Consider the following 15,971-nt stretch of genomic DNA (forward strand, 5'->3'; position numbering starts at 1 on the left):
TTTGTGCAGCTATGATTACCAATAATATGTCAGTTTCGCCTACTCGATTGGCCGAATATCTGGAGTACAACCGTCTAATTGGAGTATCGAAGGTTTTCATGCCTTATTTCGATCCAAACATTTATCAAGATATTAATTTGGGAGCGGCAATCTATTCAGTGGAAGATCATTTTGAAAGAATTGGATTTCTAGAAAAAATTAAAGTCGCGAGGTACATTCACATAAAAAAATCATCTTTCAGATCTGTGCGATTAGTTAACTCACATGTTATTTCTTACTGTATGATCAAAAACGCGTTACAATTCGATCACGTTATTACACAGGATTTTGATGAAATCATTGGTTTTGATCACAACAAATACAAGTCTTTAGCTGATGTTTTAAAATCAACGAAATCTATTCATGGACAAAAATATACCAATTTCATGATTCCGGACACTGTTTTTTACCACGGTTGCTTCAAAAGCGCACCAGAACTGAATTACTCTCAGCAAGTAATTACAAAAGCGCAATATGCATTCAAAAGGGGTCTTAACATTGGAAAAACAATTCACAGTACTAAATTGTGTATCATTCTTTTTGCCCATTTTTGTCCAATTGCGCGTCGAGAAAATGTGTTAAACAACCATGGTTTGAAACTTTTGAATTATGTTACATCTAATGGAGCTGACGAACAAACAGGTGTTTCAAATGATGTCATTCTCCACTTAAACCAGAAATATGTCACGCCAAAACTGATGCGATCATTTCACATTCGACAGACCTATGACTACTATGGGAAAAGAGCGTTGTTTCTAAACCGGGAAAATCTGTGCAATATATCTGATTATGATTTCTATGACTGGATAGATCTCATATCAGATAAACTTGATTCAAATGTTAAAAAAGTGATGAAAACTGTAGATTTTAGCTTACAATAACAACAAGGTGTTTGGTGGACAAGATTAAATTTTTCCCATAAAATTGAGACAAGATTAAGTTCTTGCTATTTTGGTGTTTTTATTAATCATTATTGACCTCGCTGCACACTAGCCTTGGGACTCATATTGATATCTGTAATTCTATTGTTATTAACTTAGTATCAAGGTCATTTGGTGGGGAACATCGAATCGACTTATTTCAGTTGTTATTGAGCTCTGCGTACAAAAGATACGGTAACATGAGCTGGTTCAAGGAACCGATAAAAATAGAAAAGGAAAAACTTAGTTTCAAAGACTAAATTAACTCTTTGAATTAAATCTGTTTTCAACTGAGTGTACAGCATCAATAACTTACCATATTGCGCAGCCAGCAGGATTCATGGCACATGATAACCGAACGGATATGGGCAACCCAGTTTTCTGGACATCAGCTAGTTCGGATCCACCGTAGAACTTAAATATTTGGTTGAACCAGTTTATGCTAGCGGTGACAGTGAAAGAAAATATGAATCCTGAGATATTACTAGAAGATCCAAAAGAAGTTATTGATAAACTACTTCCTCGCCCAGAAACTCCGGGAACAAACGAAGATGCACAGGTAGCAGCGGACCGGGAAGCGAGAGATAGACAAGCAAGAGACAAAGTAATACTCGAAAACCAAGAAAGAAGGGAACGCGGACCAAAATTCGGACACAATGTGTTCTACAAGGAGGTCCAGAAACGGCTTACGTCTCGTCTATTTCTAGCGCTAGGCACGGAGCGGAAAAGAAACTCGTGCAGAAAAGTCCACACACGGAAATATCAAAACTTGATGTTAGAGAAATGGTGAATTTGGCGAAAGTATCATTTGAAAAAACAAAAAACATCACGTGCGAGCGATATAGACTATTCACCAGAGCCCATGAAACTAGAGAGACGTTAGAATCGTTCCACGCGGCACTAGCTGCACAGGCAGGTACGGCTGAATTGAGCAAATTGGAAGAAGAATTGCTAAGAGACTTAACCATATATAGAATGAAAAATGCATCACTACAAGATACCCTAACGTTTGAAACATTTACGGCAGACGAAGTACTCAAACGAACTATTAAATTTGAGCAGAGTAAACAAGCGACACAAACGATCCAAAAATCAGTGACTGGTAGCACAAGCGTGGGCCAGTTGTCTGGGCCACAAATTAAAATAAAACAAGAACCCATAATAGCAGTTGAGAATAGAAACTCAAAGTACAAAAGACCGACAAGATATCAATTCAAAACGAAGTGGAATGACACCAGAAACGCAATTTCCCGAAGAGATCAGAAACCATGCCAACGATGGCAGAACATTCAGAAAAGGTCACTTGAAAAAGGGCCCAGCAATGGGGAAGAACTGCAAGAGCTGTAATAGACAAAACCATTTCCCAAAATGTGCCGCTCGAATCAAGTAAATGAACTCTAGCTCAGAGGAAGATTGTAATTTAATTCACAGCTTTGATTCCTGCGATGAGTTCGAGATTATGTTTGTTAAACTAAAATCGAGAAAACCACTCAACAAAAGGTTTGGAAAAAAACATCAGAAATAAACGACGAAAACAAAACCAACGTTTTTCGAGATATCAGAAAAATTGATTTACAACGAGACCCAAGATGGCATCAAATAAAAGCATTGAAAACGCTGGTCAGAGTGAGTAACCAAATCGTCATTATGACGATAGATACAGGAAGCCCAGTATTGTTTCTAAATTGGGCAATGGCAAAGCAATTACTGGAAGGATAATCTGAAATCAATTTCATCCCAGCTGAAAAATTGAAGCTGACAACTCAGTTTATAGACTATAGCAAACATCCAATTCAAATAATAGGAGCAGTACGTGCAAATGTCCGTTCAGCGGGATGGGAGGTTCGAGACGTTTCTTTGATGTTCACAGAACGTCGAGCAAGATATATTCTGGGTCTGGATTTACAAAGGAAAATGGGGATTCATACATCTCAGAAGTCAGCACCTACAAATAGATCCAGGTTTGACGTGCTACTGTGCGAGCAGTCAGAAGGTATGAAACAACATTTTTATGAAAAATTTCCGTCTCTGTTTGATCGTCAGGTAGAATCGAAAAATCACGTAGTTAACACAAAATTCAAGTACCCGCTATGTCCGATACAAGAAAAAGGTAGGTGAATACCCATTCATATTCAAGAAGAAGTGCAAGAAGAACTTGACAAATTATTATCAGACGGTCACAGAACAAAACTGGACAAATGCACAAGCGACTGTTTTATTGCTCCAATAGTAATAACAGTGAAAATAGACCACTCTATCAAGTTGGCATTAGACGCAAAACCGATGAGTAGGCAACTGTACAAAATAAATATCAAATGCCAAAAGGTGATGAATTATTAATTCCAAAAGGAGATGAGTCAAATAGTAACTGCCAACACAACCGGCACACTGTATTTTACGCTGCTTGACCTGAAGTACGCGTATAGCCAAAGTCGATTAACTGCTGAAACAGCTAAGCACGGTAATTACAACATAGTCGGCAGTCAAGCGACAGGAACATACAGGTTTCTGACAGGGTTTTACGGGCTAGAGGACATGCCCGCAGAATTTCCGAAAGCTATGGATTGTACCTTACACCACGCCAAAAACACATTTTGCTTCCTGGTTGACATATTGATCGTTTCCAAAGGGGACAAAATGGAACACGAAAAGCTGGTAATTAATGTCTTAAAAAAACTGTATGACGAAAATCTAGCGCTGAAATTAGCGAAATGCGATTTTTTTTCAGACAGAAAATAATTGGTTAGGACATAAGGTTACATCAAGTGGTATATCACCTAAAGTTACCAAAACAGAAGCAATACTCAACCTACAACACCCAAAATTGCTCGAACAATTATGATCGTTCATGGGGAGTATCAACCATCTCACTAAGTTTATTCCTAATGCAGCAAGCTTAACCGACCAGCTTAGACCGTTGCTTAGAGAAGAAAACGAGAAAAAGAAAAAGAAAAATGTCAAATTGCTCGTCAAAAAATTCGAGTGGAGGGAACAGCACTCGCTAACTTTCGAAGAGATGAAAAAGGCGGTGGCACGAATTGCAAAAATCAATTACTATAACCCCCTGAAAGATACTCGGGTAAAATGCGACGCAAGCCACAGCGGCCTCAGGCAACCCTAGAATAAAAGACAGACGAGGAAGAATTGTTACCAATTGCATTCGCATCACGTTATCTTAATTCGCAAGAAAAGGAGTATTACACAAATGAGCTCGAGCTGCTTGCAGTAGTATGGTCAGTTGACCGATTTAAACACTACTTATTAGGAAAAGAATCAATTCTTGCGACAGACCATAAAGCCCTCACATTAGCTTTAGGGGAACATAAATCTAATAAAACGTATCAATCTAGACTCACTAGGTGCGTCGACCTTACCAATTTAAAGTGGTCCATATACCGGGTAAAGATATGTGGATCGTAGATTAACGGTCAAAAGACCCGATTGGGGAGGCCTGAGTCACAATTAGAGGAAAAGTTTGTTGCAGCGTCGGTTGATCAGTTTCATGAAGCACTCGACTGCTTAAATAATCGTCTAATGGACACAACAAACATTACTCGCAATGAAAATGAAAATATTCTAGAACATTCTGAATTAAGAGACAAACTAAACAAAGCACAGGACAAGTAATCCCATGGTTGCTATTGCAACAATTCTTTCCAAAATCAAACGAGGCTCGACCGGAACAAAAACGGTCAAAACTCACGTCTCTCAAATTCTCAAATTGCGAACAAAACAACTCAAGCAAGACATCTCATAGTAAACAGTCGGTTGATATTAAAATAAATGAAAAGGAGAAGAAACTTGCAAAAAATCAGATGGAAGGAAAATCAAAAAAAAGACAGTAAAGTTAATGGATCGTGAGCGGAGACGGGATCAAATGCTAGAACAAGTAACGGAGACAACCTATCAATGAACAAAAACAGTACAGAGAGAAGCAACAGAAAATGATTGGGACATTCGGATTCAGATTTACCGCAAATCAAATGGCGGAAAGTAGATATACCTAACAAACGAAAGGGTACATTCAACATCATCACGGTTAGACCAATGAAGCTAATGTCTTTTAAGGATTTAGTGAGATCAGAGCGAACTGACAAAGTAACACCGGAGAACATGTTGGAATTGGAAGGGTCAACGGAAATGACAAGCTCACAAGGAGACATCCCAACAGCGAATGATTCAAAAATCATTGAAGTGGATCTTACTGCTGATACACCGTCAGAAAGTCCAGAAGTAAGCATAATTTCGGGGGGAAAGACCGAAAGGAAATCGAGACAGGACAACTTCAGGCAGGCCGAACATCGTGAGGACAACAACTAACTCAATCTTTCGAAACTATTTGATCGAAATCTCCTAGCAGAATTTACCACAGGAGATACATGGATGGACAGGCTGAGAAGGGTTATAGAGCGAAAAGGTCGACACAGCTTCGAGCTAATGGGCCTTTGTACGAATTCGACAAGGATATTGTGAATATTGCGTAAAAATTCTGTGCAGTAGGGGACCACAGGGGATGTGGTCTGGTCGAACGAGCAATACAAACTATCAAACGAAGATTGGGAGTTATGTTAAAGGACGAAAATGTCACATCAAAAAAACTTGCTCTGAGCACAATTCGGGATCTTAGGTGGAGCAAACAAAAGACGATCCAATGTTCACCATTTGAAGCTCAGTTCGGACGTCTTTCAAAAACTGAGTTTAAAGTCCTAAGGGATTCGTTTATTAAAAGTTCTGCTCGTTTAGATAAAGAACATCTGGAGCGTTCAGCACTAACTGCCTCTCAGCTCAAAAAAAGAATTTACCAATCAACAGACAACGTAACAATTGTCAGCAAGGGACTAAGCAGTCGAGAAGTCAGCCCACTGTTTAAATCTGAAGTGGAATCTGCTGCGAACAATAGGGACCGAGCAGAAGCGTTAAAGACGCTTTTGGAAGCAAATGCTCTGTGGAACGCAACTAGAAGAGGCACCTCTGCTAACGAATTGAAGTTAATTGTCGATGAAACGAGTACACTGAATCCTGATTTGCGCAAGGAACTCTTTTAGTCATGGGAGTACGGTTTCATTGAAGACGAACCTCAAGAGGACGAGCCAAGATCACCCAACCTATTGAGAAAGGATTGAAATCGAAAGAGTTGAGAGCACTAACAAACCCACTAAAAAGTAAGGTGTAATCAGAGACTCGCGACACAGTGATGACGGCTGCTGGTGCAGTCTATAGAAAAAGCGACATCGCTCAAACAAAAATTGACACCAGTGAGCTGAAGGATAAAAGTCCGAAGAAAGGCAACGCAAAAAGAAGCCCACATGGAGATGAGCCTAAAACTGAATCCAAGAAAAAAGAAAGCGGAAAACAAAGAGCAAATAGCGATTCAGACGAAATGCCGGAAATGAAAGAGAGATCAGAATTGGCTAATGCCGCAGCACGCTACCAAGATTGTCATTCAAATGTCACATCCAAGGACACAGAGGTAAACGGGGGTCTCAATTTTTCAGTAAAACGGGCAAAATCTAACAATGCGGTACCAGTATTGTAAACTCAAGGAGCTCGGTGTCTATAGGAGCTACACAAAGTGAGAAAAAGCAAACTTGCCAAGAGGCAAGACGACAGATTGCTGCAACAGCAGCAAATGATTCGAGACCATCCAATGCACAAAACAGGAGCACGCTGTCATATCCTGCAAAAGCATACCTCTCAAGCTCGTCTACTCCAAGAAAAAAATTAGACGACGAAAGCAAAGAAATCGCGAGGCATACATCAGCGGATAAAAATCTAGAAACTTTCCAGAGCCGTGACTTGACCACATATGAATGGACCAACCAACCGATCAAGTACTTACGAGAGGTGTACAAAAATCCGCAGAAGGCATACTGAAATCTACAAATATGGAAGGCTAGAAAAACAAAAACGTTCAACCAGGATTCTCCGATGAATCAGGCGACAGTGACGTTCCAGTGAGACGCAGTGAACGTCATACCAAGAATAAGGGGCACAACCGATATGGGAATACGCATCCAAATAAACTGATCAGCTCTCAGCAGGAGATAACAGAATTCAACAAGGCAGCTCTGGAGGCGTATAGAACGAAACACAAAACAGGCAACCTTTAGAACAGATGTTAAAAAACCAGTGGATAAAAAACTGGGCTTACTCGAAAAAAAAACTTTTTAGGCGAAAACTTGGAAGCAAAGCCCTGGATATTTCGAGAACATGGAATGCATCGTGACGGATCCCTCTGAATTTTTAAGCCGACATACCGAAAAACAAAAAGAGAAAAAAAAGTTGACTCGAATTCAATAAATGACAAATTAATTTTGCAAAACTAATTACACTGAGTAGCAAAACTCATATTTATTTACTAAAATTTTAAAATTATACTATATAAAATACAGTTAACCATAAGAAGTGTGGTACGTCACATACTGCATGTGCAGTAACCAATGTTGACCTCGCTGCACACTAACCTTGGGACTCATTTTGCTATCTGTAATTCTATTGTTAGTAACTTAGTATCAAGGTCATTTGGTGTGGAACATCGAATCGACTTATTTCAGTTGTTGTTGAGCTCTACTACGTACAAAAGATACGGTAACATGAGCTGGTTCAAGTAACGGATAAATATAGAAAAGAAAAAAATTAATTTCAAAGACTGAACTAACTCTTTGAACTAAATCTGTTTTCAACTGAGTGTACAGCCTTAGTTACCTTACCACAAATAGTAACAGAATGTGAAATACTGGTGAGTAGAAAAATTGCTTAAAAATCTACAGACAGGTTAGTGTGATTTTGCAACGATTGATTAAAATAAAATATTAGTTAGATTGTCTTATTTTGAAAAAACCGACGAGGCTTAAACATAAACTTAGTTGTTTTCCTCGAAACTTTCAAAACTTGAATACCTATGCAAAAGTATCGCAGGCTGCGATATATCGATTTTTTTCCAGAGAAAAAATTAACCAAAAAGTGGAAGTATCGAAGCTCTGCTGCCAAAAATTGGACTATAACTCGGCGGAAACGTATTTCTAAAGGAATGGGAATTAGACGACAAGCAAATTAGACGACCATTAACACTCAATATAGACGATAACTCTTGTTGAATTGAGACGATAAGAACTTGGCCAACAACTTTTTTGTTTACAATGAAGTTGAACAAAAACAAAACAAAAAGAGTATATTATCAAGGAACTCATCAAAATTATTATCGTAATTTAACTATAAAACATTAAGTCGAAAAGTGTAGTACACTTTTGAAGTGCATAAATTATATAACTCTGACAAAAATAACCTGATTTGCAGTTGGTCAAGTTTTATTTACTCAAACAAAAATTAATTTAAGTGTGTGAACAATGTTCACGCAATTTAAACGCAAGCTATCGTCTAAATTCCGTTACTTTTTGATCGTAAAAGTTTTTTTGAAGCCTAATTTTCTAGCCCCGATATTTCGTAGTGTTTTTCAAGAACCCTCAAATTTTTTGACGAAATGCGCATGAAATTATGCCTAAATATAAACACTAAACACAGAAATGAATTGCCAGATCAAAAAATCACTTACGTTTTAGAAAGAGTTTTGAGTATAGTGCTTGGATTGAAGGCCTTACAACTTGAGTTTGCCATTTAAGTTTAGGCTGGAGGTTGTTCACATGGTCTATCTAGACTAGGGATTTATTGTGTCACATGGACCTTCTTGGTTTTCCAAAAATTTTAACCGTCTTTTCACAAATTTGAACTCATATATGAGTTTTTCTTATTAGATTTAGCTAGCATCAACGCCATATCATTTTCCGGGTTTTTCATATTAAGAAAAAAAAGCTTATCATACTATTTCGTACTATTTAACAGACCAAAAAAGATTACTATGAAAATAGCATGTTAACAATTTTTTTCAAAATTTGAAATATTATGATAAGCATTTTTTCCATCAATGAAATTACCAAAAATTATTTGTTAAACTGCATTTGGTGATTTTTGGTGAAAAAAAGGCTTGTTTTTTAAAAAGCTTACAAAAAAAACATCATACAAGTTTCACATTGGCGCAGTATATGAGTAATGATTGGGCGGCCGCCCCCATGTTTCAATATCGGGAAAAGAGCATCCGGTCACCAAACTATGGATTGAAATAATTAAAAGTTTTTTCAAGGTAATGTATCAAAATAGGGAATAGTTTGAAAAGCTTTTGGCGCCCAATTTTCAAAAAAATTTTGGCGCATGAGTTTTTCAATACATCAATTTTAAAAACCTCTTGTGAAAACATCCAAGTATTAAGATTTGTTATACTAATGTTCTAAGCAGCTGAAATTATACTGAAACTATGCTGAAACCAAAATAAAAAACACTTAAATTCCAATGGAAGTATAAAAATCACTGCAACGTTTAGAGCTTTACCGCAATTTACGCGTGATAACTAGAGGTTCCACGGTTCAGTATGGATTGCTTCATTCAGAACTTCCCCTTTCGGGTAAAAGTTTTTCAGTCCTCAGAATTACAATTGAAAACAAAAGCATCTGTTAGGAGTTTTAGATCTTTTTAACACAAAAAACCGATCATCTTATAAGTTGTAAGATTTTGAAACGGTGATAGTGACAATATTTTCAATCCAAGTAGTTCTTTCAGTTGCCTTCAGTTCTTCTGTGGGATTTGATTTGAAGTCAAAAATCGTTACAATACTAAACAACTTCTGCTCTTCAGTATGAGGAAAGTTGCTCTTCAGTGTAAGGAAAATTGAATGCGTCCAGTTGCTCGAATATTGTTTTCCGTAGTGTGCACGCAGTTTTATGATAAGCATTTCGAACTAGATTTTAACTTGTTGGAAGATATCTGTTGAAGTTGTCTGATCTGTTGAAGAAACTGTCACAGCTGGAAAATCGAAAGTATCAGTATTGTTCCTTTGAATTATATGGTTGTTGCACCTTAGCAACTTCATGGTTTTCACAACTTTTCTAATTCTTCGCCTAGCTAATTCTCTATATTTTTCTTCCTCTTGAATGTCAAAATTATATATGAGTCTTTTGCGATCAATTTTTTCCTCGACTAGAGGTAAAACTTTGATGGAAACTCCGCGAGAGTTCTTTGGATTGTAACCAGATTTTGTTATAAACGCTGTGAGCAGCTGAGATGCGTGAGCATGGAGGCTTTTATGGCCATGTAAATGCATTGTTAGTGCACGTAAAAGACAGAGGTGATCTTTTTATGGTTGTTTTATTTTTCCAGACACATGACGGCTTACTTAATAATTTGTCAATAAACATTTGGGTAATACGAAGTCAGGATAAGCCATCGGAATATTTTTAGTAGTGCAGCGAAAGTTGTCTGAACTTACACCAATTTCAACCTCCACTTTGTGTTCTGACGTTCTTGAGTGCATCGCTCTGCGATATCAATTTTTTCAACTTTTCCCTGGATTGTTTTTAAATGGGAATTTGTTCATAGTAAATGCGCTTTTTCAAAGAGATTATGATTTTTTTTGCGTGCGTGGTAATAACGATAATTTCCCATTTTCCCGTTTCGACATGACGCAGAACAAATCAAAGTGCAATATTGTTTTATGCAGCGGAATCCAGTTGGTTAATAATTCATATAGCTTTTAGTTGATTATTTCACTAAAAACTTGGGTTTGGAGTTTAACTTCCTGTATCTTCTATTTTCATTTTCTGTATCCACCAGAAAAATTTTGCAAGCACTGACCTGAACTCCTCTCTCATGAGTTCTCTTCATCTTCTCATTACTCCTCCACTCTTCTGTTAAAGTCCACTACAGTATCACTGAGTTTTCGTTGCTTAATTGATTGTTCCTCTCTCCGATGTAATTGGAGAGAAAACTAATTCCTTCTCACAAGACGGGCAAACCGTTGATTAATTGAAAATTGAGGAGACAAGCTTCTTGGCAGCATGATAGTTCATTTCTTACTGTTTGAAAGTAAAAATACCTACGATCAGTACAAAAAACTAATGACTTCAGAGACTCCACATTTCACTTTCTCGTTTCTATTCAACCACAGCATAAAAAAAATGGAAATTTTAAATTTTAATTTGTACTGAAAACAAGAATTTAGTAATCGGTACACATCAAAATGGCCGACTTGAAGTGTCCCAGAAGTTTTATTTGAAGATCTATGCTTATTTGGATTTTTTAGCAAAAATGACTTTTTTGTTCTTTTTGTTAAGTAACGTATAAAACAATTGTATAAAAAATCAGAATGAATTCAATTATATTTGCTGTTGCTACCAAAATTTTTATTTGATTTCTATCACGGTTTGGAAAAAAAATACTTTTTCGGAAAATGAGTAAATGTAAAAAAACCAATAGGTTTTCTTGAATTTTCTTTTATTGATGAAATAGACTCCTACTTATATCACATTGCGAACTTTTAGTATATTCCAGAGAATTTGGAAATAATCAACAAAATTTTACAATAAATTATCGAAGACTCTTTTCAATCCCTACCGCATACCCGAGTTTGTCAATACTCGCCAGCAAAAATCTTTGTTCTTTCGTTTCTTCAAAAACGTTTGAAATCTTAAAAAATTTGGTTTGACATAAGATTTCAGAAGACATGCAATGAAAAATTTGTCAACTTTGGGCTTTCCTCTCAAGTCTCAACTAAAATCTAACAATTTGGCTACCTACTCATTGATCATTTTACGCATCTTGTCACAAAATTGATTTTTTTCACAGTTTGCAGAAAGAAGTGAAACAGTTTCAGCATCATGTTGAAACAAATTGAAATTTTTATTTCAAATAGTAAAATTTTGAAAAATTATTTGGATGTTGTTCAAAAAACTGAACTGTTTTTGTTAAATTATAGAAACAATTGGAAGAAAACTGCACAACTTGCTTGAAAATTTCACAGACTTTCACAGTTTTGTCCAATTCTCGGAGTTTTTTGGTAATTTTGTATACATTTGAGAGAAAAATAGAATTTTTTATTTGTTTCTTCAGAAACTGACAGTATCAGGATTTTCAAATCCAAAACCATCAATGAAACAGTCAAATAATTTCAACAAATCGAGTTCACATTTTGAGTTTTGTACTGTACGAGCTTTTTTGTGCAATTTTGAACCAATATTTCGTGTGGAAGCCAGCTTACAGTTAAAAACACATAATGACGTTTGAGTTCTTAGCATAACAGTCTTCTCTTTGCAAAATTTTGCTATTTTTTGCTCATTTTCAGAGTGTAAAGACAATCAAAATTTTGGTATGGGAAAAGAAATTTAACTAACCGGTTTAAAGTTTGATCATACTTCTAAATTGAAATTATCAGAAGTATGTCAAATTTAAAATTATCGAAGGAACAGTAAGAATAGAGACCTAATATTCGTAAGTTAATTTATAATTTACTTGAAAACAACCTGAAACAGAACTAAAAAGCAATTTTTTGCGGTAATCGGAAAAAAAAAACATCTGAGAAGAGTTTGACACATTCCATTTAGTTTCCGCTTTTGGTTAGTTGAATGACCCATACTTATACTACCCATTTCAATTAACCTTAAAATTTTCATTTCATTTCATTTCAGCTTATCAGTTATACAGTAATTGCCATTTTTGATACTAATTCCATATAAGGAAACCATAATGACCCATGCAGTTTTTTCTTTCCATTTTCATTTAATCTCAAAATAATTTCACTCATTTCTCCTCGTCTGATTTTTTTTTTTTCAATTCAAAAGTATTCAAGAAAAATGAGTTGGAGCAACTCAAAAACAGACAGCAAGTTTGCTTCGGTGAAAAATAGGAATACGCGTTCTCGGCAGATAGAAAAACTGTTATTTATGATGTTGAAAACTTTGAACTCGTTCTTATATTGGAAGCCACTTCTGGCAAAGAGTCAAATATGGATCAGGAGCTTGCCAACTGCAGCAGCAATTAACATTAGAAGTCAAGATTGTGTCACGAGGAACAAGTATAATGTTAACAATCCTCCCTGTATTCGAACTCAACTCTTCGCTGCACAAGAAAATGAAGCAATGAGTTAAGTTGCTAAAGTTAAAAAACAATTTCGAACAAGTTAAAAGAAAACTTTCAAATTTTGGAGGATGGAAGAATTTTTGTTCGTTGACAATTTTGATAAACCTTAAATTAGTTTATTCATGAAATTTTTTACTTGTCTTCACCTAGTATTCTAGTTTAAAATTATAAATGCGTTTTAGTTGAAATACTGTTTTTTTTATAAAAATTTTTTCTTAAAAGTTCACAATAAATTGGGTTTTTGCATTTTGTCTTACAAAAAAAGTTATAAGAATTTTCGCCAATTGTTATGAATCACAAATGTTGCAATTTGGTAGATTTTGAATGTAATTTCTCGAAAATTGCACTTTGAGTTGAAGAAGACAAGTTCCATTGGATATCGATCCGACAAGAAAAAAATAGATCCTAGCGAACGTCGTAGAAATGGTAATCAATTGAGAAATAATCAATCTTTACGGTTATAGAGGGAAAAAAGATAATTTGCTCGAGATAACTCCCTCATTAAAAGGTTATGAAGAGACATTCAATAAGATTTGCGTCATTTTTGACGAATTCATTGAAGAAAACGAACGGCCAAAAATTGAATGGAACGCTCAAAAATTTTGACATTATGAAGCAAGATTTTATGCCAAAATGAATAAAGAAAAATTCTGATTTTTGTACCTGTTTTGTTTTGGACCCGGATAAAAATTTGAAAGAAATGGACCAAAATTTTGATGCTAGTATGTGCAATCGTTCGAATAGTTTTACCAATAAAATTCTAGAAAACGTTGACCTCAAAAACAAATTTTTTGAGATTATGAAGCAAAATTTTTTTGTCAAAATCGAACAGAAAAGTTTGTTTCTTTGTACCTGTTTTCTTTTTCGAAGCGTACGTAAATTTGAAACAAACAGACCAACGTTTTCTTTTTGCAAACGCCACATAGATTTTTTTGCAAACGCTTTTGATTAAGGATATCATGAACGAAGTTCACGGAAATTTTTTGGACCTTCATGTGTTGGACCTCTTTTAGTTTTTTATACTTTTGATGCTATTATGTGCAATCGTTCATAGAATTTCACCCACAACATGTTGATAACGACGGCCTCAATTACAAATTCTAGCATCATTAACGATTGCACTGGAGAAATTGAACGGACAGAAATTGATTGACATCCCCACAATTTTTGAGATTATGAAGCAAAAGTTTTGAACAAATTCGAATATCTGTTTATTTGTACCTGTTATCTTTTGCACCCGGATAGAAAGTCTTCAGATTATATGCATTTCGACTTGACTCCACTGGATCTGGAAATCTACTACGCAGAAAGATCTGGATATTGTTATATTGCACCTATGTATCCCAGTTCAAATTTTCGATGGACAAACTGTATGATAATTCTTTTTTCTTCCCAAAAATTTCAAAGCAACACCCCAATGTACTCGGTGCTCAAATCTTCTCTATGGAGTCAGTTGGAGCAGCAGATACAAAAAAAAACTGAAATAGTGGAAAATCTATTAGCTTCAAAATCAGAATTTTTTGCAAAAGGTTAAGAACATTGTAACACTTTGTGAGTCTTTTTGGAAAAAAAATTGAGAACTTTGATTACTATGTAGCTCAAAACTGCATAATTTGATATTCAAAGACGAAGAATATGGTTAGAAGTGTAGCAATTACCCATTTTATTATGCAAAAGTTTCTTCTTTGTTCAAAAAGAAAAGCTTTTGCATACGGAACTTGGACTCAATGTTTTGAACCAAACTGTAAATCAAAACAGTTCATGAAAGTTGTTGGACATTGATGTTTCCGACATCTTCAAGTTATTTATGCCAATTTTTTTAGAGCTATGGTGCTAGTATATTCAATCTTTTGAATAAGGCTACCCACAACATGTTACGAAACGATGATTTGAGCAGCTATCAAGTAGAGTCCTTTATAAATTTTATCTTCTTCAAAACTATAAAACAAACCCTATAAACTTTAAACAATATCAAGTACCTTCTCCAAAACTATACAGCCAGGGAACAAATTTTTATTTTGATAGTTGGTCAAAGTGGACCGGGAAACTTTAAAACACCGTTTGGCAAAACAAATTTACTTTTATCAACAATTTCAACCTCATCATAGTCAGATGCGACGAAACGACTAAAATTCATCCAAGGAGTACAGTTTGGCCTATTTGAAAAACTTCTAAGCAAGAGAGACAGGTATATGCTTGTGTTTGATAATTTCTGTGAAGAAGTTTTAAGTTCTCAGCAGTTTTTGAGTTCTCAGTTGCTACTGCTGAAAGACACAGGGGTGTGAAAACATTATATAGCAAACACCATAAATTTCTTCAAGCAAGTCGGAAAAAGAAATTAGAGTCTTGATTTTCTCAATATTTCAAAGTTTTCAAGTAGTGAAATATCAATAAAATTCAGATTTTACAAAAAAAAACTTCTCTCTCCAAAAGATCAATCAATTTGATACACTTACGAGAAAATAAAAATAGGATGAAAAGGAAGAAAAAGAGAGACTGTACAAAAATTTTAGTTCAATTTACAGTGATGTAAACGCAAGGTTAAAAAATTTAACATCAAGTGTCTCGTTGATTTTGAATTTGAAATTTTTTAGAATAAAATTGATTCAGCCAGAAAACACCTCATAATATAATCGAGATACAAAAAAAATCTAAGGTAGACTTTTTAGGAGCTCAAAAGCAAAAAAGAGCCAAATTTTCAGATATTTATTTCATCATTTTGGTAGCTACTCAAATTCCACCTAAACTTGTTATCAAGAAGAATGCCAAAGCAGAACACAGAGGAACTTGGATCCCTTTCAAAAAATTGGAAAAACAAGACTTAACAGATTGTATTCTAGGGCTTTCTTACAAACCAAGACATCGTATACAACAATTGTTGCATCAATCATACGTTTCCAATCATGGTGAATAAGTTTTTCCCGATAGCAATAATTTGTTTTTATCTTATATTGATTTTTAGAATTTTTATCAATTTTGTAAAACACAATGTTTAGCTAGTTTCTTATGCTTCATTTAAATGTAGCCATAGTCCGAATGTAGCCCGAATAG

At 35.3% G+C, this 15,971-nt stretch overlaps 1 protein-coding gene across 1 annotated transcript in view; it reads left to right on the forward strand.

Moving 5' to 3' along the window:
* Window positions 1–15,971, forward strand: part of LOC134853159 (endophilin-B1-like) — a 175,756-nt gene that overhangs the window by 113,745 nt on the left and 46,040 nt on the right. The window lies entirely within an intron of this gene.

This window comes from Symsagittifera roscoffensis, chromosome 8, assembly GCF_963678635.1.
Source record: "Symsagittifera roscoffensis chromosome 8, txSymRosc1.1, whole genome shotgun sequence".
Taxonomy (NCBI): Eukaryota; Metazoa; Xenacoelomorpha; order Acoela; family Convolutidae; genus Symsagittifera; species Symsagittifera roscoffensis.